Here is a 25,561-nt window from a genome sequence, read left to right on the forward strand (position 1 = left end):
TGGAAATTTGCCCTTAAATTTAGCCCTTCTACAAGGGGCTTTAGTATGGAAATCTACACTAGAATGGCTGTGTATTGTTTTTTATTTCCCTTCAGTCATGCATTTTTTCACTAGGCTTTCATTTGTATCTCATTATTTCTAATGATTATCCCCAACTCAAAAGTGAATTAAGTCAGTGGGGAAACTTCTGTTAGATTGAGCAGACTTTGAATAGAAATCCTAATTTTGTATTTTCCTGTGCTTAAATTGTAAATAATTTTCTTTTAAAGTAATTGTTATGTAAAGCCTTTGGCACATGGAAAGGGGACATATTTCAATTGAAATCATTCCTAAAGAATAATGCATCTTTTACAAAATGCATATATTAATGTTACTCATTAGCACAGTTTAAAGTTTACATATACATGTGCATGGAATAGCAACATACCTACTCTCTTCCCTTTTATTTTCCTGTTTTTAAAATAAAATGGGGTTTATTTTAACAGACTGAGTCTGTAGCTGGTATAAAAATCTTATTCCATGCCTAAGAAATGTGGTGTAGGCTGAATTTACTCTGGATTTTCAAAATAAGCTTTGGGTTAATCTATGATTTTCTATTTAGTAACCAATGAAAATTGACAAATGGGAATTTCCCATGCAATTTGTTCTTTTCCAATGTTATTTCTGTGGCTAGAACCTATTAATACAGATTGCATTAAAAACCTCAGCCTCCATTGATGCTGTTCACACAGTCAAAGCTCTCAGTATAATTTTACTATTTGTAGATGCTAGGTCCTTAACTCTTGTCATTTTTTTTAAAAACAGATACTCCAGTTCAACAGCAGTGAAATGTTCTTCCAAAAAGTTTTTATGCTTTAATTTTTTTTGCTAAGGCCCTTTTAATTTTCATGCAGCTAAAGAAAGGAGAAAAAAAATTCCTTTTACATTGTGTGGCTTTTAGGGATTGGTTAGAAAAATGTGAGCAGAGTTGGGAGCAGGGGGAATCTTTTTCAGATGTTTTTTCTCTCTCATCTCCCAAACCCTGTAGATGGAGCCCTCCACTAAGATCTTGCTGTATCTCTAGCACAGATTGACTTCTTTTGGGTTGATGATGATTGATCGTGTTGTTTTCTTCATTACTTTAAACCTAATCAGTGCTTGGTGTAATTTGAGTAATGATTGCTCATTATTGGCAATTGTGAAGTTTAAGGCTTTCTTCATTTCACCTCACATGAGAGTCAGTAGGGAGATTCTCGTGCCCCCCAATTTGGGCAATGTTTGAAGTAAGAGAAGGGGGAACCATCACCGCTGATAGGTGGTAGTGAAAGCTTTCTGCAAGTTTATTACTGTGTGTTTTCTTGGCAGGGGGCTCCTGGTCTTACCCCCATCATCAGATCCCATCAAGAAAAAATGAGTTTCCTAGCAGACTCTATCATTTAGGCCTTACTGAAATGCCTCATTCCAATAAATCATGCTATTTCCTAATACTGTGTCTTATAAAGTGGTATGGATGGATTTGCAAATAAAAGGGTTTTTCACTTCCCCTTCCCCTAAATGGAAAGAAGATAATGAATGAGGATCATACACAGGCCAAAACGATATAGTTCCTCATTACCCAAATTCTGCTTTAACTTTGCTATTTTGAATTAGGAATAAGGGGAATTACTGCATAATGGGGTGGTTGATTTACAGGCGTTAAGCTTGGTAAGCAGAGAAAAAGATGCTAAGCTGTTCCATACCTGTAGGACACACCATGGGAACCTGGCTAAGCCCTCCGTTTGTGCTGAAATTATGCTAAGGACATAATGAAAATCTATACAAATCACGAAATTTCAGATTCATGGTTATGGGAATAAGGGCAGTTTTTCTTCCTGGGCCTAATTCTACAGATACAGCTACAGCACTACCTAAGAGTAGATTATTATATATAATGATTTGCCCAAACATAGCAATAAAGTGAAAAATGGATAATTTCCATATTATTGCTAATTCTTACCAACTGCTTCAACCACATTAAGCCAAAAGTCACATTTGATGTTTTATCAGTTCAAAAAATTGCTGTGTAGTTGAGATAGAATACGTGGCACTCGCATTAGATACCACAGTTTCATCCATTTCATTTTCAAAGCCCTTATTTTATGCTCGCCTTGACAGGGAGAATATGACAGCCAACAATTGAATTAAAACATCGGGATTTTTTTTTTTTTCCCATTAAAAAAAATCAAATAAATAGAATATGCGCTAAGCACAAAACACACGAAGCTCAATTTGCTCTACAGCTAATCCTGGGGTGAAAAGGTGTCGTGAGACATCAGCGGAGCTGCTCTGCCTGCGCGGTTCCACGGGGCGTTCCAGTGGGAGATGCGCGGGGCCGTGGAGCGCGGAGCTGACACGGAGCAGCCGCGGGCGCGGTATCAGTGACACGCTCGGTGGCCCAGGTGGCTTCCCACGGGGAGGTCACGCCTGTCCCGCCAGGATCACGCTCAGCCCGGGGCGCTCCAGAGCGAGCAGCACAAACAGCCTGAGCCACAGAGCCGCCGCTCGCTGGAGGGGACCAGAGATATCTCATTTGCTTAAGTTACACCAGAGGAACCCAGCATGGATAAAGCTCAGCATTTTTATTTTTTTTTTCCCCTCCTCATTGCTGTTTTTTTTTTCTGGAGAGAGAGAGAGGGATGCTGTCTACTATGACTGTGCATGTAAAAATAAATACATTCTGATATTATAACATCACAATAATGCGATCGTTTGGATTCATACCGAGAACAGTAAAAACAATATGCTTTCTGATTGAATTATTCAAGCTCATAGCTTTTAAGTTTCAATTATAGATACAAACATTGTAGGCAAGAGAAGCTGAACAATAAACGGCATTTTCTTGCTGAGGTATAAAAAGCAGTGAGTTGCGGAAAATGATTTTTTTTAAAAGATGAAAGTGTAGCCCATCATTAAGATCAAATCTATGAGAGGAGAAGCTCTGCAAAGCAGTGTTGCTACAGTACACTACTCCAGATGTAATCCCACACAGACTTCCCTGGCTATGATTCCGACTTATTCAGTAATTACAAGCAACAAAGAAAACAGGCGCCTGGTAAGTGTACGTTCAAATACTGAGTTTAGATGAAAAGTAATATGCAAAGCCATTAAAAGAAGGATAGAAAGCAAAAGGATGTTTTAATTTCTTCTTAAGCAATGCAAAAAATATTGCGTGCTTTATAAAAAACAAAACAAGCCAAACAACAAAACAACCAAACAAACCAAAAATGGTTTGCCGTTGTTTGCAAAATTGCACGGGGAAATTCTGAAGGCTGAGTGTGTGTTGGTGCCTCTGTGGTTTCTCAGGTAAGGATTTGAACTCACTATTTATGTTCTAGGAGACTTCTGCAGGATTTATTACAGTCTTACAGGCCTATATATACAGAAAAAAAACCCTATACACATGCATATGTGAATGAAAACAAGTAAGAATCACTCAGTTTAATAAAGATTAAAAGCATAACTGAAAACCAGGGTATTTATAGCCTTAAACTGACTCACTATGTCCTTAACTGTAATCCATGTTGCTGATTCCACCCCCCTGAACAATTCTGTGATCTTGTATCTTCACTGGGGGGCTGATGCTACAAGGATGTGTGCATGTAGTTATAATTTCTTTAATAGCATCACAGAACCAGCTGCACTGCCTTGCAGGCTGGTGTTGCTGACCTAATGAGGCAAAACCACGTCTCGCTGCTTAACTCTGTGCGCCGTGAGAAGCCAGGCTTAAGTCAAATGTTGAAGTTACTCTTTCAAAGCACATGGAAGAGCGGAGCCACCTCATGTCTCAGCAGCTCTCACGATTTTTGTTCTAAACTCCGGACAAAAAATATTAGTGCGAGCTTCATAAACAGTTATTAGCAAATTTACTTTTTTGTGGGGGTTATGGGTTTGGATACATTTTAAAATGTAGAAGTGAAAAGATTCTTTTCTGTGTGAGAATCAAATTAATCAGTTTCTTTGAAAATTTAATTCGTCCCCCAAAGCCACTTTTTAATGAAAACTATTCACGGTCCAAACCATTCAATTTGCTGCAGTGCCTGGAAATATTTTTGACTGTGCAGGCATATTAGGAACAACTGTCTTGGAGATCCCAAAACTATTAACTCTTGGTCAGACTGGTTTTAAATGGCATTTCAGCCTCCTCCTTCACCCTGGGCCACTTGTTTGTGCTCTGGCAGAAAACTCATGAGAAAAGAAATGTCTCTGGCAGGTTGGTTTTCAGGGATCTGCTCCTTGCTCTGCTCCTCTGGGTGTCTGCAGAGCTGTTCACCCAGGCACATGTGAGGGCTGGTACCCACAAAGAGAGGGTGCAGAGTGGGGGCAAGACTTCTTTTCCTAGCAGGCTTGCTTATATTGAATTAAGATATTCACCAAACCACAGTCTAATTTGTCTTTAATCTAATTTTGTCTTTAACTTCTCTTATAATGCAATGGCATTTACCTTCAGCCTGAAAGGGGAGAACAAACAAGTTGGAGAACCATAAATATACAGGACAGTCATATTCCACAGCTTGTATTGCTTTACAGTTGTATTTTGCATTAGAAAATAACTGTGGAAGACAGATCAATATGGCTGAATCTACCTTTGTCTATTTTTTAACATGCATTTGTGGCCATTTTTCATACAGGTAAATAGAATATATTATCAGGTTACATTTAAATAGGTGGCAAATGCGTAAAACTAGGCATGTGAGGCTTAATTATGATCACAAAATTAATCATTAAAAGCAATTTTTTCCTTTCTAATTGAATTTTGATTTGAGTTCTAATTTATTCATAAACAATAGATATATGTGCATGTCCATACACATACCCACACCCACAACTAAAGAACCCAGTATTTTCACTTTTTTGGCATATTTTTCATCATTTATCATCATGATTAGTTTTAGATTAGAGCAATATGTATTCCCATTTTAAGTTGTTTTGAAAGAGATTCAATATTGATTGCACGTGTTTTCCCACATCAACATGAACAGAAAATGAATGATAAATACACTCTCTGTGGATGTTTTGAATACAGCAACATTTGGGGGTTAATGGAGGTAAAGAAAAAAACTCTCAGATAGAATCACTGGCCTTCTGCCACAAAATTAGGGAAGTAAACTGGGGCTTTAATTTCCAGTTCTGAGGGAGCTGAAATAAGATAGCAAAGCTCCAGGGCTCCAGGTATGGCACATCACCCTGGACATGAAGTTTAGGTCCCTGCTCCCCCAGGAATGGACAGCCATGGAGTGGAATTAATTGATGGAAACCATGGTCTGGTGGCTACAGTGGCATTCCTCTTTCATTTGGACATATTGGAAGGAGAGGTGGATAGATTATACCATATGTCAGAAATAATTACAATGCTATTGAGTCTCAGTATGACAAAGAGAAAAGTAATGACTTTGGCTAAGGCCAGAGAGAATAGAAAGTGGTATTTTTTTGGAGGAAAGCTAAAAAAAAAAGGTCAGTGTCTGGGAAGATCACCAGAACTGGGGCTGGGTGAAAATAGCAAATTTTGAAGCCAATTCTTCTGGTTTTCAAGCAAAACAGCAAGCTACATTGCTAATAATTCATACAAAATTTAAGTTACCTATTTGTGCCTCTTGGGAGAAGCCAAAAGCATCTTTTCAGATAGATTTCACCTTCCAGAGCTGACTGACATTTATTTATTGATATCATCCAAAAGCAAACCCATACTTGCTGCCCTCAGTGTGGACCTTGCTGAATCTCCCAAAGAGGAACCCATAAGAACAGACTGCAGGAGGACCAGCTTTTGAGGAAAGCTGGAGAATCAAAATGAAGAAAAAAGAATTAGGGCACAGCCTCTTCACCACCAGTGGGGCAAATGTGTATGAATTGATTATTGAAAAACTCCTCCATGTTTTGAGTGCATTTGATGTGTTTCATTGAGCAAAGAGAACTTAGCTAAAGGACTGCATGGCTGTGATGATTAACAAGATTAATTTGCATGAGAATTTGGTGCAGTCCTGGAACAGGAAAATATTGCAGCACCACACCCCTCAGAGAGACAAATGAAGCCAATAAGAGGAGCATTAAAAGCTGAGAGTGATGCTCGCAAAACTTATTTAAAAATCAACAATGGAACTGACTAGAAAGTTGAGAAGCTCCACTAAAATATATCCTGGCTTTACTAAACTGCTCCTGCCAGAGGATTTTTTTGTCTCTAAAGTTCAGAAGCATTCCCACTGGGGCAGAGCAACAAACACGAGTTATTTACTAGAAGTTGTCTGAGGCAATATGTACTTCCCAAATCTTTCTTAAAAATGTTCAGTCCTATCTGAAATGACAGCAAACATTGTCCAGCAGTAATATTTAATGCAGAGCCAGATCAGAAGAATGAGGCCAATTTGTACCAGATGAAGAGCCAAGGCACAGAGGTGCCTGCTGGTGCTAGGCTGTGTCTCTGGCTGCACTGACTGGAAAGCTCAACCCCCAGCCCTCTGACAGCTTTCCTGATAAAGGGATTTGGGACTTTTTTTTGGACCACTGATGTCTCAGTGGCAGCAATTTCTCCAGCTGTATGGGATGGAGAATTCTGAATCCTCTGTCACTGCCTTGGCAATGGAGGCAAGCTGTGCAGGACTTGGGAACTGAGGGAACTGAGCTGTTTCTGAAGGACAATTTGCAGATTACGTAGCTGTGTCCTGTATCAGGAGGCTGCTCTCACTGCCTGAAGTGGTCCCACTCATTCCTGTCCTCCAGTATTTTCCAGACTGGCTGTGTGAGTATGTCCAGTGATGCCCCTCAACATTAAAGCAGCAGCCAAGTGACTTCTAAGGCAGGATCACTCCAGTGGGAGAGAAAACCAGAACATTTCCCAACCCTTCTCCCTCTCCTCCCTCAGTGATGCACCCACAGCATCATTACTCCAGACCAAAGGGCAGAATTTTGTGAAGCTTCTCATTCAATTCCTGGTAACATATAACTTGCAGGCATGCACTTTGACCCTCCCTGAGCTTGGAACGGTTCATTCTGGCAACTGAGAGTATTTTTTCCATCCTGCTGATGACTTAATTAAATAAATAAATCTTTGAGGCTGATATAGTTGCCTTGAGGTTTCATTCCTTGGCTGAATGCCACTTCTTCTCCAAAATACTGTCAAGTATGGATAGGACAGCAAGGGGAAAAAGAAGATTCTGGTACCCATTACTGCTCTTGCCACACTGGCTAGTGGAAATCAGAGGCCTTAATTTGCAGCTATGTAGGAAAATAGAACTAGAATTAGGAGCAGGACTACCCAGAGGCAGGTTCAGTATGAAGATTCTTTTTAAAGTGAAGAATAGCTGAAAATATGTTCCTTTTATAAGTGAGACCAAACCTTTGCAACATTCAGTGGGAAGAATCTGCATGCTTCAAAGAGAAGCAAACATATTCAGTTCAGTCCTTTAGACAAGAGTGCTCCAAAGGGGAAACAACAATAACTGTTTGTTTTATACACATTGGTGCCACATAGGGTGTAATGCTGAATGTCAGCTCTTATCTGCCATGAAAAGACACAACCACCATAAACACCTGAGTGGAACTGATCCCCTGCAATCCCACATCATCCCCGTGGTATACAGACCTTTCCTGGGTTGTTTATTTGCTCAGATGATATGCCCCTGGGCAGCATGTCAGAAATCTGAACGCTGATTAAACCTCACAGCTGACCTAACCTATCGGGAAGAAATGTTCATGTATTAAGCCAAATAAATTCTGCCCAGTTATAACTGTGAAACCCAAATACACTTCAAAATAGGCCAAAGACAGAAACCCAGAGCCAAACTATTTGCTCTCTTAGGAAGTCTAAGTCTAGAATTTTCCTATGTAAAAGCAACAGTAATAGCGCTGCTTCAATGTGCCTGAGAGCCAGTTCTGTGGGGTCAGAAAGATGTCATGCAATTTCAGATAAAATGGGATTTATTTAATACTAACAATACATATTTTATTCCACTGGTTTGGACTTGTTTTTGTTTGGGGGTTTTTGGACTTTTTTGTGTATTTGTTTTTAAAGAACTCTCTCTGAAAAGGCAAAAAGAAACTTTTCTGATGTATGTCAACTGTGAGGCCAAGCATTCCTTCCTGGTTATTTATGAAAGACTTTCCTGGCTGACTCTTAGAGTACTCCTTATCAGTTTAATCATAATTAGTTTATTATTGCTCACTGTACAGACTAGGAAATCAAACTCCAAGTACAACATGATTTAAAAAGTTTGTTTAATAATTCTGCTCTTGGCATCCTCTCACTGTGTTTTCAGATGGCAGGGAAAAGTCCCTGGAACTCAACAATATTCAGAAAATTGTTTTGATTAGTAAAACTGTTATCCAGTCCCCTAGCTTGATCCCCAGGTGATTAACTTAGAGATAAAGTTTAAGTCTTGAAATGTTCAGCAACTACAAGGTGTATAATACAACCACCCCCAGAGGATTCAAGCATTTTACAAACTATTTCCAAATGGGGCTCCATAGTTAACCTGGCTTAAAATTCCAATCACTCCAACAGGTGGAAGCAGTTTTCTACAGCAGATCTCCTCCATCAGGTTGAGAAGGGAATTGTTTGAATCACAGGCACCACAAAAAAACAGTAAATGCCCCTGTTTAGAGTTCAAAACTCTGACCTGAGCTGGTGTTTTTCATTGTGGCACTGCCCTGAAGGCAGGAAAAAAACCCCCAAAATCAGCTTTAACTGGCGCACCAATGTTCCCTTACCCAGCTAATCCAGAGGACAAAAAATGAGGTATCTGCATTTTGAACATCCTACTCTTTGATTAAATCCATGAGTTTTATCTGCCCTGCATTAAAACAGTTCAGAACAGCTTCTGATGTATTCAACAAGTCTGCCCACCAAAGTTTTTTGTGTGTGACAATCAGGGGCATCGTTTACCAAATATAGCAAGAGCTGAACTGGATATGGGATCCTGGGATGCTCCTGAGCCTCAGCAGTTTGCAGAAGATGTGCAAAAGCTCAGTGACTCAACCCCCACTTTTAATTAAAACAAAGGAACCCACTGTTCCAGTATTTCATATCAAATGGTCAGTAAGATTCCCCCTTAGTCTGAAGGCACAGGCATACAGAAGGTTAAAGTTATCTCTAAATATTATTTTAACATGGGTTCTGTGTACAAATTTTGATGGCGAAGAAAGAAATTCCATAACTGACAAAAACTATGAAAATAATACAGAGTTATCAAACATAACCATTTATGGCTTGAAATATCTCCTCTGATATATCTTCTGTATTTCCAGCAGCACTGTACATACATATTAAAAAGGAATTTGCCTGAAAGCATGTGATTAGATAACCCATCTCATATTTAATGTTAATTTATGAGCATTAGGCAAGTTCTTATGAAGCCTTCTTAAACCAATTCATTGCCACAATGATGATCATTTATATCAGTCCATGTACTCAGGTAGTAAAATTCCATAATTCACTTCACAAGATAACTCTCTTAGCAGAAGGCTTTGCTAATGCTCAATATATTGTCATCAATGCTAAGGAATACTGTTATTTCTCACTAACAGCATTATTCATGATGAATGGTGATGCCCTGTATGTGCTACTGGTACCTTTGATGCTAAATAATCCTTTTTTCCTCTGAACATTAAGGCTCAGAGGAACACATGGATTCAGCTGTTCAGTGTTTCAGCCTCAGCTCTGCCACTCAATCCCTTCAGAGCCCCAGGAAAATCTTTTAATACTCCAAATATTGGAGAAGGCTCCCAGTGACAGAGCAAAGTTGACTTTGTTGCACCAAGAGCTTCCACCACTCTGTCCTGCTCTCTCTGGAAGCCTTTGGGCAGAAGCAGAGGAATGAGTCAATGGAAAGACACCTTCACCTTGGAAATGATGGGAATCCAAGGCACATGGAGTTGGGCCTTCTGACACACAGGGATTGCACTGGAAGAGTTACAGAGATACAGACAAAACCTTACAGTCCTGGGATCCACACACAGCTACCAAGAGAGCAGAAATTCAGCCACAGCCCCATCCTGCCCTTGCTTTTGGGTGATATTTCCAGCAAACTGGTTCTTGTGAGTCTGACTGGGAAGTATGACTCATTTGATAAATCATTTCAAAGTTTCTAAAATATTGGAGATTGTGAAAGGGCAAAGTATTATTAGCATCACAAGAGGGGCTGAAATACAAAAAGCAGATTTGGATTTACAGCTTTAATTTCTTTGCCAAAGCAGGGGTCTGAACATTCAGTTCAGTTTAGTCTGCAGATAGGGACCCGCTCTGACATTTAGATTGGGTTTCTGGTTTCAGATTCCAAATCCATTCAAACTTGTGGTCTCTCTAATATTTATTGCAAAAGTTCAGATTGGCTTCACCCAGTGGCCCTGCAATGCTGCCACGGCACCGTGGCCAGCTGGCGCTCCAGTCCCACAGCCACAGCTGTGCTTTATCCTCATGTCCCCATGCTGGCTTGAAGAGCTCAACTGAACCCAGAAACTTCAAGGAACAAAGGAAAAGAAAGACACCAGAAAACAAATGTTGCTGTGGGGTTCAAAATGGCATTTGGTAAAATGCCATCTAGCAATGCTGGCACAAGGAATATACCACAGGGTTGTGGAGCCACACATCACTCCATGAAACAACAAATACAGCATGATACAAACTAATCTACCTTACAGAATAGTCCTACAGGTGGGACAAATCTAATCTAACATGAGCAGTCTCTTGGGAAGAGTCTCTTTTTGAGTAGGGAAGAAACAGGAAATGCCCATTCACTTTCCGGTGTTGTGTGGTGCTCAATTCAGATGAGGTATCAATTAGCATTTTTTTTGATGAGTATTTGACAAACCATTATTTCAACTATTTCCACTGCCAGGTCTTTGGGAAAATTACACTCAGTGCCAAACAGTCTGTTAAAATCTTGCCTAACAAGTCTGCACGTTCCACACTTGAGAATTTAAGCAGATGCTTTATGTGGCTAAGAAAAAAAGCTCCCTCCCAGCGCCCACGGTGGAATTTCAGGTTGCTTTAATGGTGCCCAAATTCCTTCCCACCAGACACATTTCCTTCCAAATCATGAATAAAATACATCTTCTGCTCAGGAATTAAAACACAGAGGAGAAAAGATATCAGCTGTGATGTCTTAATGAGGAAAGCTGAGAGAGAAAAGGTATGAGTTGGGGTCCACAAACATAGGAGCAACAATGCTTTTTCTGGCAGATGTCCTCTGTAGGTACATCTTATAATGCCAGTGAACATACAGAAGTAAAGTTCAAAGATGTAAATATTGTATTATTCGAGAGATATTTGAAGTTTGAATGCAAATCATGCTAAATAAAATATTACAGTTGTCTGGTACTTAACACATTAGAAAAAGAGCAAAGAGGTAACACCTGATGCTATGGAAGACAAGGATTACACAGTGAGCTCAGAGCATTTGAAGCTGGGTAAATTCTGTTTGAAAAAATCTGTTACCCAAATTTCCAGATGACTATGGATAATCTCTAAGCCACTTTTGTCACCAGGTGATTGAAATGTGATAGGAGCAGTTATTTAAAGTTATTTTATATCCACAGGACTGTCTCCTTTCTCCTTTCTAAAACAAAATAAAATAAATTAAAATAAAATAGGAAAAATGAAGTAAAATAATATTTGCTGATTACTAAGAACTTTCTAACTGAAGACGGAGGACAAGAGATGGCTAAGATTTATATAGTTCTTTCCAAGAACTGGTCTGTGATTTTCTTAAATTAAATAATATTTTACTCAAAATTACATGTATATTAAGAGATCTGTTTCCTCTGCAATGTCTGCCAGTAGCATCACGTAGTTTTATGGAGTTCCCAACTTGAGGCAATAGCCCCAGAGAATGTAAAATCACTTCACATGTGGCAGAGATGGCTACAACATTGTCCTCCTCTACCAGCTCTCCAAATGGAAATGCAGTCATCTGTTCCTCTTCTGAGCACTTTGTGCTTATAACAGAAAGGAAGTTAAACTAAAAGCATCAATAAACTAGAATGAACACAGCCAGGCACATTTTAGACCCTTCAGAGAGTGTGCCTCATTGTACATGCAGAGATGAGAAACCATTATAATCAAGCTAAATGTTTCCTTGAATAGTTAATTTAAACTAGTCAGTGCTGACAAACTCTCTCTTTTGTACTGCTGGATTGTTTTTAGTTTCCAACACCACTGGATGAAGCAGGCCAATGAACTGGGGACTCAGACATGAGTTCCAGCTCTGTGTGAAGGTCACTCCACCCCTCTGTCCCAGCTTTCCCATTTGCCAGCTGGTATCAACACCTACAAATTATCTGTGGCCTGGGGAACCAGTGCTGCTGTCCCCAAGAGGTGTTGGGAAAGCCAACACTCCCTGCCCAAGGTCAACTTTGAAAATGAAAACTCTTCATTCCCATATTGCTCTTTCCCACACTACCTCAACTTCAAGGGTAATTTTCTGAAAAGTTGGGTATTTTTGTGGTAGGACAGAAAGAGACAAGGAAAGTTCTTCTGAGTTGCTCGTTCTGATGTTTCATGTCAATAAACCTCACCAAAACCCTTTGTGAACTCAACCACTCTCTTGTCAGGCTGTAACTGACCAGTCTACAACAGGTCTTGATGTTTTCACCTAAGAAAGGATTTACGCAATTTTATCAGGAAAAAAAAAATCTCAGATTTTTTTTAGAATATTTTGATCATCTTAGCTTTATACTGCACAAATTCTACAGATCAGTGTTGCGTGCTTGTGCAAAACCCTGGATTTACTGATTTTCATTTTCACAGCAAGTACCAGCTCTGGATACTTCCTGCACTTCTCAAGCCCATTAGCAGACAGGCACCAGTCAGTGGCATTATTGCAAAGGTTAATTGTTTCCTTTTGCTGTGATATATAACAGTGACATCCAAAGCAGAGCGGTTTGAGAACCACTGGTGAAGGATGGAGCCCGTGGTAAGTGCACTGAGGTAGTGCTGGCCCAGATTCCCTGCACAAATTAACGCTGGGCTCCAGCTTCGCTAATGAACGGCTGTTACACCTCGCAGCTGGAGGTTTCTGCTGCAACAAATTCCCGAAGAATTTTTGAGGTGGAAGAGAAGGGACAGGCACAGAGACCGGGAAAGCTCAGTTATTGCAAGGGACCATCATTTGGACGTTTGCTTTAAGAGTGAATTATATATGATAATGGCTTCATTGTCATCAAATAGAATACAATTAATTTTATTTTTTAGTATGTTATCAGCAAGCAAACCACCAGTATTAGCTAGATACCATCTGGGAGTGACAGTTTCCTTATTACAAAATATGTAAAAATATGGACTCCCTTAAGGAATCTGTTGCACTACATCTGCTCCGATTTTTGTTATATGCTAATGGATTTTAACCCAGCATATGAAGCATGTAAAAAAAATAACAGAAAATTTTCAACTAAATTACTTGTTTCACATTTAAAGTGTCACAAAGACAGAGACAGCCACATATGCAGCCTTAGCTACAGGGGACTGGGAAGAAACAAAGAAGTAAGGAAGAGGCATTTCTTACCTGCTGTTTTGCTATCCAAGCCTCTCTCTCAAGAGGAATTTTAGCTGCCCACATAATTAAGGCCACTTGCTATGTGAAGGAAGTATTGGGACTATACACAGCTAAATCTCCAATATACTTAGGTGATAACAAAAGATTGTGGATGCTGAAGTACAATTATCTTCCTTATTTCCCTCTGTTCATAATATTTTAAACAATCACAATGATTAAAATGGGCTATTACAATTAAGAGACTATTCTCCAGGGGAGGGGGTTGGATTTTCATGGTCTTCAGACATTTCCTTAACTTCTCTTGCACTGATCAGATCTCAAGGATCAGCTGGAATGACAGACTATGCAGTGAGGTAATGAGGAGCTATCTAGATTACACAGAGAATATGGCAGATTAAAAATCCGTTCTACTAAAATATTGGTGTCATCATTTTTTGAGAGAATGACCAGAGCTTGAAATAAATGCAAATACAGGGCAGAGGAGGACTGGGGTTTTTTTTCTGGTTTGTTTTTTTTTTTTTTTCCCCTGTACAATTATGTAGTGCTGTAGCTTTAGGCTAACAGAATTTTTGCACTTGTAAAGCAGTTTGGTATGAATTGCTTTTCCATGGATCTGTGTCCCCAGGCCCTGCAATGTGAAATATTTCAGGCATTACTTTTTCATTAGCATCAACACAGGACATTTCTATGTATTAAGCACTAAAAAATATTTCATGATCTGTTTACACTTCATATTAATTAATTAGAGCTGGGAAGTTTTTGAGTGCAGATAAGCATTTTTGCGTAAGTTTTCCTTAAATTAAAGAAATGCACTGCCAGCTGTGGAGTCTCAGAGATTTTCCAGACTATTTGGGAAGACTATCTCTTCTCTTGCTTGTGTGTGTATAACCATGCATGTATAAATAAATACAGACATATATGGCCACACACATATATAAGATATTATTATTTTCAGGTATAAAGACGTGACTCACAGAAAATTCTTAAACTCAATATTTTCTAGAAAAACTGTGTACACCAAATGTGATCAACCTAAATAAATGTTCACAGGAGGGAAAACTATCTTACACCTTAAAAAAATCAGTAGTTACATGCTTTATACAAGCTCTCTGGTGTGACAAATTGAAAAAGCTTCAGAAATATAAATTAAGTTTCACAGCACACAGGAAAGCTGGATAGGTGTTCTTATACCCACTAATAAACTCAAAGGGTGGATTTAGGTGTAAAGAATCTGACTGAGTGACAGGGCCAGGAGAGAACTGAAGTGTCCCCAAGGTCTATCTTCACTTTTCTAACAACCAGATCACATTGCTTCCAGACAAAGAAAGAATTCCCTAATCAAGACAGATGTATAAATCAAAACAGAATACTCTCCCTTTTATCCTTGGTGGGCCAAGTTCCAGATTTGCAATTTCTAAAATTTCTGTGTTGCAAATCAGGGAAATACAACAATGAGAAAGCTGTGGCCAGATGATATGAATGCTACTAATAATTTTTTTAAATGGAGGAAAAAATTGGAAACAGAAAAATATATTTCTGGAAAGCGAGTGGGATAGCTTTTAAAGAATAAATCCGAGATTCATTCCCAGATCTAACACTGCGGGCTGTATTTTGATGCTTCCTATTGTTACATGACTTAGTACCTGCTGAGTCCACTCTTCCTCGAGCAGGTTAGACAGTTCCACCCAAATAAATCAATAAGTTTAGACACATGAGTGTCATAACAGGAAGCGATGGTTTATGGTGGATGTTTCTGGCTAGACATTACAGCCTGCCCCTCCTCGCCAAACGGGTGACTGCCGTCTCCCTGCGGAGAAAGTGCAGCTGGAATGACGACAAGGGATGGATTTCTGCTGGGCCCATCTGGGAACAACAGTGGGATTTACTGCCCTGGCTGGCAGGGAACACACAGCACTGCCTGGCTGACCCAAAGAATCAGCCTCAAGCCCCTGTGCTTTTGAAGAGGGATGGAGGAAAAAAGCAAGTAAGTAACTTGCCCTGTTAATGGTATAATGAAAGCAACCCTTCAGCGCCTCGCTCCCCTGTGCATTCAGAGGGAACAGACCCCTGTAGCATTCATTTCCATTTTCATGGAAACACTTTATAGTAAGTGGCAAAGTCGTCCTGCCTCCTTTGATACTGGCTGCAATAACAAATACTTGTGCTACATTTCACTGCATTAACAGTGCACCAAGCCTCTCTCAGCCAGCTCAAATGGACTTCAGCAGCTTGGGCAAGTGCTCAGATCAAAGTGATTGCTTTCTCTCTAGGGACAGGCTCACCCAAGAAAAACCCACCTTTGGTGTTTTATTCTGCTTCCTAATGTTTTGGACAAATTTCCCAGGGCGGCCAAAATAAAAGCTCATTCAAAAATTTTCCTTCCTTTGAAAAGGAAGTGAGTCCTGATGGATGAACTTGTACTCACATCCCAGCCCCAGCACCTTCAGCACTTAGAAAATGTGTCCAAAAACGACTGCTGAAGTCACATGTGTTTTCTGAGAGCACATTTTGACTAAATCTGGTTCCAAAGCAGCGTCACCCTTGATTTCTGTCTTGGCACACCCAAGAACACTGAGGTTTTCCCAATCAATAGTTGGTAGCGTTGACTTTGTGGTGTGTTGATTTTGGATTTGAGCAGTCCCTGTGGAGTGCTGGATGGGAGCTGAGGGTTCTGCAGAGGCACAGTCAGGTATGTGTTAGAAAAGGCCAAGGGGGACTCTTTAATGACTCTCAGTGAATTCAGAGCCAGAGTATCACTCCAGTATAATCCTAATAAGATGTACAGGAACAGATTTAAGTGGCACTTAATGTTTCTCCACCTACAGTACTTGCTGTCACTAGGTGCTAAATAAAAACGACTTACAACCCAGCCCTGAACTTTGTGAGCCAGCACAACTGAGCAGGGCTCGCTGGGGGCCACAGAGTTCAGGTTCATGGAGATACAATTAAAATGCACAAGACAGATGCTCAGTGAACTCTAGCTTTTAATATTTCACAAACAACCTGGATGCCTTTACTCCTGACCCCCAACAAAGATCTTTTTCCTCCTGATACTTGTATTTAAGATTAATGACTAGCCATTTGGTTAAGGGAAGTTTTGCCACTGTAACTTTTTAAAGCACTGCTTTTCCAGCCATATTTCCTCCCCAGTAGTGCTGATTAAATGAGAGAGAAACATACACCAACTAAGGAGAAGAATCTTGGTCCACTGATGTCCAAAAGGGAGAGAGGGTAATAAAAGAAAATCAGTCACAGCCTCCAAGCTCCTGAGGTACCCACATTTGCTGCACTTCCTCCCCAAAACAGATGTCTCTCTGTGCACAGTTTTGGGCACTCATAATACACATGAGTTTGCTGTCCAGTATCCCCATGAAAAAGCTCTGGCAGCCAGTAATGATGGGAGAGGGAGAGAGGAGGAAATTTGGGATCAAAATATGCCTAATACTTCTGAATCAAGTAAAAGCAGGGTCAAGATTACAGTCTAGGGAACATAAGAGGGCCTGAGATGCTCTTTAACAAGTAGATCTGGAATGCTAGCTGGGAGGAGAGCAGCATATTTCCCATGTTGTCTTGACATTCGTGTAGACATGGTACTTGAGCTCGCCATTAACACAGATTATACTTTTATTTCCAGTGTCAAAAATTCCTTTGAAGAGAGAAGAGGAACCTTGTTTTTTTCATTGGCTTCTTTCCACGTGTTACGTTGTACTGGGAACTTATCATTTCTTTCTCACCATGAAAATTTCATGTATCACTGAAACAACAGTGAGCATTCTGTGTAGTATAGCAATCTGTGAGCAACCAAAAATGGTTAATGAAGTCTGTGTTCATTATACAAGATATCTGAAAAACCCTGGATGTCTGAATCCCAGGCTCCCAAACCAACTTATATATTCTGTCTTTTCCCTTCTTGCTATTCATACACTTAATACCCAATCATTGCATCACTCACAATAGACAAGAACACTGCAATTCCAGCCTGGCACTGACCTCCAAGTGTTTTTAAGGAGACACTAATGAAGGAACTACTCAAAAGGCAGGCCACAGCAGAGGAAGAGCGAGAGGTCTGTTTCATGTCAATGTTTCAAATTACCCCAAGGAAAGGAACGCACATTTTCGCTTCTGGGAAGCTGGCTTTGGCAAGTGGGCAAAACAGTGCAGGAGATCTGATACGATGTCAATACCAGATCAAAGAGGCTCATCAAGTCAGCTAGTGAGTGAGCTGGGAGCCCTGGGAATTGCTGCTGGATTCCCTCTTGCTTTGGTGCTTTGCAGATTTCTTAAATTTAGCAATACAACCAAGGGCTGCTCTTCTCCTTGTCCTTGCAAATTAGAAGATTGTTATTGAAGATATTATTTTAGATTTTCCCTACCTTTGATTGCTTTAAGCACTCAGCTTTCAGAATACATCAGAAGCCCCCTGCAGCCTCACTTTCTACCTGTTGTCTCTGTAGTTCTGGGACTTTGTTTTCTTCTTCTGTTCCCTCCCTAAAGTTAGAGAACTGGTTAGCTAAGAACTATCAGTATTGATTCAAAGATTTAACATATAAACTTCAGCAACAGACTGACAAGTTGGGCTTTAGAAATGCTAAGAGGCTTCTCTCTGCCTTTGAGAAAAGAGGTTGGAAAAAATAACTGAAGGACTCACATCAGTAATGCATTTAAGAACTCAGCAGCCAACAGTTTAACTCCCACATTTTTACAACTGAAATACCCATGTCATTGTCCTTTGAGACATAAAAGCAATTCATATTTCAGATGGAATTAAATTAATTTATAAGACATAATGTCAAAGAAACTGCTTTACACAAGAAAAGCTTCACTCTAAGTTTGTTTCTGTTTGTTCAAAAACAAGCACAACTGGATGTCTTGATATTTAAAAGACATGGGGATATGATCTCATTTTTGCTGTAGATCTATGGCATGAGATTTGTGCAGGATAATTCAAAACAAGTGTTCTCAAACTCTCTCCTGGCTGTGGATCACAGCTTCAGAGCCTCTGAATGGATTGCTAATTGGTGCCTGACAGGCAATCATGTACAGCAGGCACTCCACGACTCCCCATTCAGAGAAAAATAGGTAAGAGCACTGTGTATACACAGCTCCCTTATGGCATGGATACAAATGAAGAGAGGGAAAACAAGTTGTGCTCAGAAGGAGTGCTCAGGACCACTAGAAAGTGCCAAAAGTACAGACTGAGAGCCACTGAATACAGAATATTCATCTTAAAATGTCAAATTGATACACGCTTGGAGTGACAACATCTGGGGGTGGCTTAGTGGGTGGGAAGTGTTTGTTCAGCTTTTGAGGACTCAAATGTCCAACAAACTCTTTCCACTCATTTCAACAGCCTCTGGGCAGGCTCTTCAATGTTCCTCTGTTTGCATCATTATTCTCCATCTATATATCAGTGCAGGACACCCTTCCTTTGCCCACCAGGTGTAGGTGGTTTCCAAATCACGGATGTTCCCATCCCTTGGCTTTCCTTTCTTCCAGCCCATCTTTCTCCCACTCCAGCCTGCTCTTTATTTCTCAGTTTCCCACTCTACTCTCCAAGTCTCACTGCAGGTCTGGTCTCCAGGGTCAGGCTCTGAGAGTGACTCTCTCTATTCCCTGCTTTTCCTCCTATTTTCGTACAGACTTCCAGCTTCTTTACCTCCTTTCTTTATCTATTGCCCCAATGATTAAAGATTAACAGAGTTGACACAACAGGAAAGAGCACTACAATAGGAAATGACAGGTGACCTTTTGCAAGGCTGCCCACCTGCCTGTTGCATATTTGATACTAATGAAGCTTTGCCAAAAATAAAAAGGACGAAACAACAAGATTAATTTGTTTAAATATTAAGTAATCCCATAGATATCTGCATAGCTGCCCATACGAAAATAAATCCCCAATATCTTCTTCAGGTTCAGTGAAATTATTCCTTGTTTATAGGCATAAAAACCAACACCAGAGTCCTGAAGAGTGATCTGAGTTTACAAAACAAACAGGAGTCTGAGTGTGCTGAGGGATCTACACTCAAACAATTGGGACCCTCAGGTGGTTGCACAATTTGGAGGTAAGCCAAGCCTGCCATTTATTTTCTGGTTTGTTTGTTTGTTTTCAAGAACAGGTGTTGTGGCTTTTTTTCTATTATATTCTTTTTTTTTTTTTTTTTTTCTTTTTTCTTTCCCCAGCAGAGTAATACACTATTCCTTTAAAAGCCTGTGTTATTTTAGTGCAAAAGGGTCTCTCTCCTCCACTCTGCCTCTCAGCCTTGAGGTTCACATTGCACTGATAGCACTAATCTCTGAAGAACCTTTTCAGGATCAATGATTATAGTACTGCAAGCCCCTTGTTTTGCAGACTTTTTAAAAAAAAATAAAATAAAAAAAAAATAGCCAGCACAATCAGGACACATTCCTTTTCATCTCCGTCTTTCTCATAATTTTCCATGGCAGAGTTCATGTCAAAAATGCTTGGTTTCCACCCTCCACCCAATTGTAAGCTCTTCAAAGGGAGAGAATAAAAGTTGGAGCCTGAATCCCAGAGCAAATGCTCCTGCAGCCATGCTCGAGCCAGCTTTTGAAGTCTTTCGGCTCACCTCTTGATGCCAGGCAGGCCCCTATTATTACCAATGTTGTTAGCCATTTCAGCTCCATTTCCAGGCCTACATGGACAAGAGAGCAAGGGAGGCCCTTTCATGTCAGGCTTTGCAAAGCTGCTTCAGTGTTTGAAGGATGAAAGTCACTCTTGTTTGTTCTTGCTGCGGTGCACAACATTTGGCTTAAAAAATAGAGGATGTTGCCTTTCTTGAAGTGGACTGTGCATTGCTGGACACAATCAACGCTAATGGCAGTTCTGCTGCAGTCAGGGGGCTCAGGGCTGGTTTTTTTTTCTTTTTTTTTTTTTTCTTTAAAGAATGTAAACAGCCAAGTCGAGCAGCAGCGAGATCTTTTTTAATTTAGGAAAGAAAAATAGGTTTGTGCAGATAGCAGGGGAGAGGAATGGGGAGGAATCAGCCATTTCCTCATGGCACATGTACAGATGAGAGATTATTTTAATGAGGTTCAAGTAATGAGAGCCCTTAATTCAGGGACACTGAGAGGAAAAGCTTTTCCTCTGTCCTAGAAGCAGCCAAAACAAAGCTGACTTATCCCAGATACAGAAATGGTCTGTGAATCCCACAGAGAGCCTCTGCTGGGGTTTGGTGAGTGACCTGGAGTTGGTGTGATCCCTTTTCCGACCTTCTGAGGGGAGGTTGGTGGGGGAGGATTAAAACTTCCTCTCTTAAAACAGGTAGAGTTTTTCATCGTGCCATCCTCTTTTTCAGGCTCATTATGTCCTCTCTCAGTCCAGGAGTTTCCACCCACGCTTGTGTTTTGAAGGCAACAAGGCAGGGGATGACAAGGAAAAGGGGAAGCAAAAATAATCCCCCTGAACATCATTTTTTGGGGAATGAAAACCTGACATTCTGCAGAAGGCACCATCCTCCAGCAAAACTGCAGCAGTGAGGTCGCCAAGATAAGAGAACCCCCCAAAGCAAGCAAGCAACTAAATAAATAAGTACATGGAGAAAGGAAGTTTTTGTTTTGATTTCTTGTTAGTCATGATATTTCGCCTTTTATCCCGGCGAAGTTCCCATCCACCCCCTCGAAATCCGGTGCTATATATTCCCCAGTAACAACAACAATGCTCAGAAGTCTGAGAGCAGGGAACGGGCGGTCAAATGTACTCCTTGGTCCAGCTGTGTTTAGTTTTTCAGATGCCCATGTGTTCCTTGTTAGGCTGTCTTCCAGCCCTCCTCTGCCTTCTTTTCTATTCTTCACAAGCCAAAACTATGAACCAATTACAGACCACAGAGTCAGCTATTTACCCCCTCCTGCCTTTACACAGCTATTTCCTGCCTGCTATCAGCAAAGTCAGACAAAGATGACAACAAGCCCACGGTTTTCACCATAAGTTGAACCATAAGCAGGGACCTGAAAACACCCTAAAGCTGTTATATTTTATGTAGGGGAAAATTTGAAAAGGATTATCTGAGGAAAGCAATCAGCTCCAGACTGAAATCTATCTTACTGGTGTTTATATGATAAAATAATTGCCATTTAGGCCTCTATCACACTTGGAATATGAATCATATGTCTGGAGGGCTCTCCTGCAGAGGTTTGGGGGCAGAGCTTCCTTCTTCACCATGGTAGCCTCTCTGGAGGTGCACATGGGTCTCCGGGCCAAAGAAAACAGTTGTGATTACAGAGTGATAGAGGCAGCCACATGCTGATTCAAAGACCTATAATCTTCTCCCCTTCACCCTCCCCCTCCCAAAAGCAACAAGTCTGTAAAACTCATTCACTTGCCAGGGGCTGTTTATTCTGTTTAATGGCCACCTATCACCCCTTCACTCATTCTTTTTAGATTTACTAGACAAGCACAAAGCAAATTAGTGCAAAATGCTTTCAGTCAAGTGTCAGGTGGAATCAGACTTGATGAATACTATACTGCTGGGCTTTATAACTGTAGGAACACATATACTGACAACACTGTCTCCTTCAATTAAAGCCATGCTGCCTGTTTTCTGAATCCCTTATAGAATCCTCACCCTGTCCAAAAAAGAGAAAGAAATAGTCAAATTTATAAGTTTCTAATATCCTATTTTAATAAAGACATTTTGACCCGCACCACGATGGTGAAATGGAGGAATCTCAATGGTAGAAATTTTTATGATGTGTTTCAAAAACGTGTTCTTCAAAGGAAACATTTCAGTGACATACTGATCTGCAGCAAAGCGTGGATATGTTCGAAAATAGCACCGTGTCGGAACCTTGTAATGTAATATTTATAGTATAAATCTTGCTAACTTACCATAGAAATGAGTCTCCATTGTTGCTCATCCATAAGTACACAAGGCCAGAGGGGTGGGGGCAAGGGTGGAGGTGGGGGGCTGGTTTCTCCTTGCCGAGGCAGGGCAGGGAGTGTGCTCTCCCCCTCAAAGCTAATGCGTGGAGCAGTGCACACACATCAGGGAGAGCGTAACCCCGAGGGGAGCGCAGGGGCTCCGAGCAGCGTGACTCCCATTAAAGTCAGTGGGAGCCATGTGGCTGAAACCCACACACAGATCTCAGGAAATTCACCCCCGTGAGCCAAAAAACCCTTTCTCTGAAGATGGATTGTATCTGATGGGCACAGCTCAGAGTAATGAGCTGATGATGCCGCGCTGCCCCGGGGATGCAGCGAGCCTGCAACAGCATCCAGGAGCAGACAGCTACACCAGAAACAGGCACAGCGTGAGAACAGCCCCACTGATGGACTGGGATAACTGCTTTGAAGAGGGAGAGACTACAAGAATGATTTCAGTCAGATCAGTGTGGCCACACAGTATGACAACGATGCTCCTCTGCCAGGGAAAACGGAGCGTGATGCTGCAGACTGATATTTGAATATGTGGGGGTTCCTGCAGGTAGAGCAAGGTGGTGCTGGCCTCATCAAAGGCCACAGCTGTAAGAATTTTCATAGCAACATCTCTGGAGAAAGCAGATGTGGTAGAGAAGCTACTGAGAAACGACATGTTTTAAAGATATTCTAGTATCATGGATCCAATCCCCTCTATCAAAGCCTAAAAAGATTAAACAAAGATACTCCTACAAGATACATTAAATAATCAAAGCATCCTCATTTCTTGGAATTGCAGTTAAATTGGCAAAAGACTCTGAAGCTGGAAGATAGTCATAAATAAAAAATATTATTCTCTACCCTCTTCATGGCACTGGATTTCACAGGTAAAGTTTGGTTCTGCACTCTATTACAGTGCCTAAAAGCAACCCTAAATTGGGATGAGAGAGATGAATAAGGATCTTTATGCAGGTGTATTCCATGAATGTCTTTTATGGATGCCAAGTTGAGGATAAAATCTAATTTACAGCTCTAAATTGGAAACATGCACAGATCCTTTGGAATGCCTGTTATTAGTAAGTCAGCTTAGAAGTCTGCATTAACTCATACCCAGTCACAGTAAGAAGAAAAATATCATAATTATTTCCTCTACTGCTCTTTGCTCTTTCTGAGAGCAGAAAGTGCCCAAATAAATTCAAGTTTAGCTGAATGGGGCTGCCCCATTAATTTTGTTCTTATTCCCCCCCCAGCCCCATAGTGAAGGGCAAATAGGCAAACTGTTTCCCCTACCCCTCAGAATTTGTACTTTTTCAGTTTAACTTAAAATATACTGGGTTTTTTTTTACCTTTCCAAACTTACTTTTAGCCCATGGTTCCTTACTAAAACTACTCCATGATGAGAATGCACTCAGGATGAAGGAGGGGGAGGACAGAAGAATGACCACCTTTAGATATTGCCTGACACAACACCTCAGGCCTCAGACCAAAAAATGAAACTTAAGGCATAGAGATGGGCTGAGATGTAACAAGTTTGCTAAGCATAAAATGCCCTGAAAATCAGAAATTCTGATGCATAAGAATAAGTAGTGAATCATGTAGGAAGGGAAAGACTATTCCTTGCTTTTTTATTCCACTTCTTTTATGTTTCTAGAGGAAAACACAGACATAAAGGACAGTATTCATCACCCACATTTCAGCCATCTCTGGAAGTTTATAAATCTGTAAGTCTTAGTCAGTCATCTAGGCTCTGTGTATAGTTGGTAAAGGGAGACATGGTTTTTCTTGCCATTATAGTTTTGATATTTAAAGAAAATCACAGAATCATTGAGATTGAAAAAGACCTCCAATGTCACCAAGTCCAAATATCCCTGTGCCCACTAAACCATGTCACAAAGTGCCATGTCTACTCAGTTTTAGGACACTTTCAGGGATGGTGACTCCACCACTGCTCTGGGAAACTTGTTCCAATGCTTGACCACTCTCTCAGCAAAGAAATTTTTCCTAATATCCAACTGAGCCTCTGCTGGCTATATCCCTATTAGAGGCCCCACTGCCCCAAGGTGGCTCCCACCTAAATTACTCCAACCTAAATTACTGCTGCAGGTTTAGCAGAGGCACCTTCCTGTTCCATCCATCCCCAGCACTGGGCTCCTCCACTGAATTCATTCAACCACAAGGTGGCAAATCCTTTACCAGGAAATGGCATTTTCCCAGCAACCTGCTTTAGCATCACATGCACAACAAATCCTGCAGCATAGCTGCAGCAGGTATAAATCAGAATAGTTTCACAGGCCAGCAGGAGCCTTTTCAGTGTCACAAGCCTTTTCTGAGGTTAGTGTAGAAAGAGAAAATTTTGGTGAAAATTGGAAAAATGCATAATGAAAACATCTACCAAGGAATCCTGTGAAAACAAACCTGTAACATTTCCAGCAATTGTCTTCTCTCCACTGTGTTTTAATTTCCTACAGAATCTGTCACAGGATTTTACTAATTCCACAGAGAGCTGAGAACCTGGCATTTAATCCTGCCAGGAAAAAGCAGCTAAGTATAAAAATTCAACTTACAAATCAAAGGTGCAGAGTCATCCTTCCTACTAAATAATTCACCAAGATTTAATATGCTAGCTTTAAAAAACAATTATGGAAACAAAACCTGTTTCAATTTCCTCTTTCATTTTAAGATGTGACTAATATTAAAGTAGGATCAGAGGCTCATATCTGAGGTACTTAAACCAGACTTGTGTGTCACTGCTGTCTCACCTGGGGCGTTCTTTAAGGTTGTTTGAAGAAATGGAAGTTGTTGGCTTTAATTACTCTTCCTGAATGGTTACAGTGGGAACAGTAGAAGGTTTCAGGAAGAAGGTTTTCTGCTCAGCAGAAATGCTTTCTGAACGTGAAATAAATGGGATAAACACTAAATAAAAATAAAAAGCAATAGAAGGCTAATTCAACTAACAATTGCAACATCTACAAGAAAGAGGAACAGAAATAATTCTAACACCTGACTGCCATGCCTGCTCCCTGCTCTGATTTGGGTTATTGTCAGTGAACTTCAGAAAGGTTTTAGAAAAATCCCCTTTAATTGTTCCCTGCCTTCTTGATTGAATAAAGAACAAGAAATGATAGCTTTTAATCCTCCAGCCTATTTTTTTTTTGTAACAAAAATTCTGCCAATAGTTTGATTAATAATAAAT

The 25,561-nt window shown here is 40.5% G+C and overlaps 1 protein-coding gene and 1 long non-coding RNA gene across 6 annotated transcripts in view; one reads left to right on the forward strand and one right to left on the reverse strand.

The window, feature by feature from the left end:
• Window positions 1–25,561, reverse strand: part of LOC111934012 (uncharacterized) — a 411,068-nt gene that overhangs the window by 166,616 nt on the left and 218,891 nt on the right. The gene's annotated exons all lie outside the window — the stretch shown is intronic.
• Window positions 2,944–21,058, forward strand: LOC111933825 (uncharacterized). The gene is made up of 3 exons (XR_002866900.2): window positions 2,944–3,070; window positions 19,435–19,558; window positions 20,813–21,058. It is a non-coding gene; the product is annotated as an uncharacterized LOC111933825 (long non-coding RNA).

The sequence above is a fragment of the Cyanistes caeruleus genome, chromosome 13 (genome assembly GCF_971803275.1).
Source record: "Cyanistes caeruleus chromosome 13, bCyaCae1.hap1.1, whole genome shotgun sequence".
NCBI classification, from domain to species: Eukaryota; Metazoa; Chordata; class Aves; order Passeriformes; family Paridae; genus Cyanistes; species Cyanistes caeruleus.